Genomic DNA, 4,127 nt, shown 5'->3' with positions numbered 1-4,127 from the left:
GCAAAATATAATAAATTAAAAGCTATTTGAGACCCAATATATAAAGTGGAAGGCTATGTGGTGCCCATTTTATTAAATGAATGGTTACGTGGGACCAATTATGTTAAATAAAAGGCTGTTTTGACCCAATTATATTAATTGGAAAGCTATGTGAGGCCCAAAATGTTAAATGCAAGGCTATGTATGGCCTTTTATATTAAATGGAAAGCCATGTAGGGCTCATTATATTAAACTAAAGGCTGTGTAAGTCCCAGTATATTAAATGGAAGGCTATGTGTGCTATGGAGGCACATAAATGGGAAACTGTGTGCTCCGGTGGCACCCCAATGGTAAATAGTGTGCTTCATTGGCACCCCAATGTTAAAGAATCTGCTAAGGTGGTACCCCAACAGTAAAGGGTGTGCTCCGGTGGCACCCCAACGGTATAGTTTGTGCTCTGGTGGCACCCCAACGGTAAACGGTGTGCTCCGGTGGCACCCCAATGGTAAATAGTGGGCTTCATTGGCACCCCAATGGTAAAGAATGTGCTAAGGTGGTACCCCAACGGTAAAGGATGTGCTCCGGTGGCACCCCAACGGTAAGGGGTGTGCTCTGGTGGCACCCCAACGGTAAAGGGTGTGCTCCGATGGCACCCCATCGATAAAGGGAGGGCTCCGGTGGCACTCCAATGGTAAAGGGTGTGCTCCAGTGGCCCCCCAACGGTAAAGGGTTGCTCCGGTGGCACCCCAATGGTAAAGGTTGTGCTCCGATGGCACCCCAGCGGTAAAGGGAGTGCTCCGGTGGCACCCCAATGGTAAAGGGTGTGCTCCGATGGCACCCCAAGGGTAAATGGTGTGCTCCGGTGGCACCCCAACGGAAAAGGGTGTGCTCCGATGGCACCCCAACGGTAATGGGAGTGCTCTGGTGGCACCCCAACGGTAAAGGGTGTGCTCCGATGGCACCCCAGTGGTAAAGGGTGTGCTCTGATGGCAGACCAATGGTAAAGGGAGTGCTCCGGTGGCACCCCAACGGTAAAAGGTGTGCTCCGGTGGCACCCCAATGGTAAAGGGTGTGCTCCAGTGGCACCCCAACGGTAAAGGGTGTGATCCGGTGACACCCCAATGGTAAAAGGTGTCCTCCAGACCAAAGTCCAGCGGTGTGCTTCGGTGGGAGGCCAACGGCAAACGGCGTGCTTCAGAGGCAGACCAATGGAAATCGATCTGCTTCGATGGCAGGCCACCAGCAATGGGTGTGCTCCAGTGGCACATCAATGGCAAAAAAGTAAAAGACTGCTCCCCGGTGGCTAAATAACCTAAGATGGGCACCCCGGTGGTAAGCAAAAAGGCCATAGAATGCACCCTGGTGACAGCTAAAAAGCCCAAGAAAGATGCTCCGGTGGTAAGCAAAGTGGTCAGAGTGTGCACCCTGGTGTCAACTAAAAAGCTCAAGATGGGTGCCCCAATGGTAATCAAAGTAGTCAGAGTGTGCACCCTGGTGCTAACTAAAAATCTCAAAATGGGTTCCCCAGTGGTAGACTAAGAGGCCAACTGTTGCACCCCGGTGGCATGCTAAAAAGACAAAGATGGGTGCCCTATTGGTAAGTAAAAAGGTCACATATTGGGCCCCTCTAGCAGGCCTACAGCAAATGGTGTGCTCTGGTGGCACGGCATCTTCAAAGGGTGTGCTTTGGTGGCACACCAGTGTTAAAGGGTATGTACTGGTGGTATGCCAATGACAAAGGGGGCACTCTGGAGGCACACAAACTGTAAAGGGTCTTGAAATTGCCACATGTGAAGCCATACTCGCACAGTATCTCTTGTTACAGGGATTAAAACAGCGACGGTGCAACAAGATGTGGACAGTGAGAGGCAGAATATGGTTGAAGGACAGAAAACTGCAAAATAAGAACAAGTAGCAGCGAGAAGTCAATCCAAGAAGTGCTGCAGCAGACATGTAAGTGATTGTGATTCTTTAAATGGTGATGTATGGTCAGATGAAGTCTGAAGAGGAATGCAGTAAGTTAGGAAATATGATTAATTTTGTTAATAAAGTGTCTGATCTGGTCCTTGTGATCAGGGTTTAGGATGTATATGGCTGTTTATTGTCACTCCTACATGTAGAGGCAGCAGATGAGACAATCAAACTGTGAAACTTGGAGTTACCAGTAATATTGGAGGAGAAATTAATAAAGGAAGTAAAATGGGAAGGAAAGAAATGGGGTTGGATGTAGGTCTAGTCAGAGGGATGTTTGTTCCACATTGGGGAACAGGGAAAGTACTCAAAGATCCAGCACCTGTCCTATTCGACAGGATGGTCAGCTGGACCTTGGGTCGGTTTTCCGGTTGAGGACGCTGCACCCAGAAGGTTTCGAGCTTACTGATTGTTGGATTATAGAGGAACGAAATGTTTCTTCATCTAATTCTCGTCCTCACATTGCAGACTCGTGAAGTATTAAATATTCTTCATTATCTTCTTCTGCCTCCTTCTCTCCCAGACCACGTGCTGAAGAGCTGTCTCACCCCCAGTCCAGAAGCTTCTTGTAGCTTCGGCAGGATTCATCCCCTCTATACGATCAGTCAGTGTATGGGCCTCTCTCTGTCTGATCCTCGATGCCCTCCACCCCTGCACTCACACATGGGAATCCCTGTACTCGCATTATTTCACATCTTGGTGCACAGCTGGAAGAAACCTATAAAGGAGCATGTATCGGGCAGGTGACACCGCAGGGCAGCATTGTGCTTGTGGGGGCATCGAGCGGTGGGGTCAGAAATTGGGGAATACTTGGGGGCACTCTGGGCAGACGATATTAGTGTAGTTGGGGCCGGGAATCATTTGTTTGCAGCTGTTCCACTGTGCGGCCTCTTACAGCACTGGGCACTGAGGAGTGAGGAACATAACAGCCATATTCTACCAGAGCTCATGCTGAGGGTGAACAAGTCAATGATAGACAGATTGTTTAGGAGAAGAAATAAACTATTTATTTTGTACCGAATGCTAGAAAAAGTTGTAGAAGACGCCCTAACAATGAGTGACAGGTATTCATTTGGGTGTAATAATTGTAGGCGAGAAGTCCTTGTCACCGGGCACCTTGTGGAGATACAAGTCCAGATGGAAGAGAAGGAGCAGCTTCAGGAGACAACGAGAAGCTGTGGGTCCAGAGATGATGCTGCACCGGACAAGCCGGACCGATAGAAGTTACTGGCTGAGAAGGAAAGAAGTTTCATTCTTCCATGAGCTGCAGTTCTTTGTGTCCAGTCGGCAGCTCCATTAGTAGGTATATTTATCACAGTCCTTTCCACAATACATAATATCTGTCACTTGCCATAAATTTGTACATGTCTTTACCTGTTCTAAAATGCTGCTGATCCCTTGAATCTTTTGGTTTTTTTTTGCTATTTTTAGACCACGTAAAAAATGACATATTAATAACAAGTCCCAGGTCTTTTCCCATCACCCGTTTTGCAGTCTCTTTAATACTACAGCACTCAGGTCATTATGGGTCATCTTTGTTTGCAGTGTTACATGACTCTTCATACATGTTTTTATCTTCTTATTACATCACATCCATCTTTTTCCTCTCTTACTTTCCTGAACTGAAGGAAACATATCTCCAAGTCATTCTGAGCTGCCAGCAGGAGAGATCGACCCTCAGGAGCCTCCTGGTCTTCAGAACCCACATGAAAGAGAAGACCAAGAACAGGAAAGGCCTCCGACAGCCGAGCAACCTGTCCACCAAGGAGTTCCAGACGAAGTAATGGTCCCCCGATCATCTGTTTTATTCTTAAATGTGGTTTATACTTTCACTGATTGTAATTTTTTTGGTCGATACCAGATAAAGTTTTAGATGACAATTGTCTGGACTTGTGTCTTGTTTTACATTTCTCCTTTATTCTTCTTGCTTCCCCTCCAGTGAGGTCTGGCTTAGGTGATAAAAGCCTTTCTCTGTCCTGCATTGGTGCAGCAGGCTGGAGAATGACTTTCTGGATGATAAGTTGCCGTAATCTCAGGGGCCCGTACACTAGTTGTCTGTACACCGGACACTTGTCCACACAACACATATCTCGCCCAACTCCCCATATACAAGAATGTGGTTATATGTGGGGGAGATGGCCCAACACACAGCACATGGTCCGCTGCTCCAGCAATAA

At 47.5% G+C, this 4,127-nt stretch overlaps 1 long non-coding RNA gene across 1 annotated transcript; it reads left to right on the top strand.

Annotated features, from left to right (window-relative positions):
• The first annotated feature begins 1,557 nt into the window (after positions 1 to 1,557).
• Positions 1,558 to 3,855, top strand: LOC138657592 (uncharacterized). The gene is made up of 3 exons (XR_011317080.1): positions 1,558 to 1,932; positions 3,042 to 3,253; positions 3,579 to 3,855. It is a non-coding gene; the product is annotated as an uncharacterized lncRNA (long non-coding RNA).
• Positions 3,856 to 4,127: the final 272 nt, after the last annotated feature.

The sequence above is a fragment of the Ranitomeya imitator genome, chromosome 1 (assembly GCF_032444005.1).
Source record: "Ranitomeya imitator isolate aRanImi1 chromosome 1, aRanImi1.pri, whole genome shotgun sequence".
In the NCBI taxonomy this organism is placed as follows: Eukaryota; Metazoa; Chordata; class Amphibia; order Anura; family Dendrobatidae; genus Ranitomeya; species Ranitomeya imitator.
This window is presented reverse-complemented; position numbering and strand designations above follow the sequence as displayed.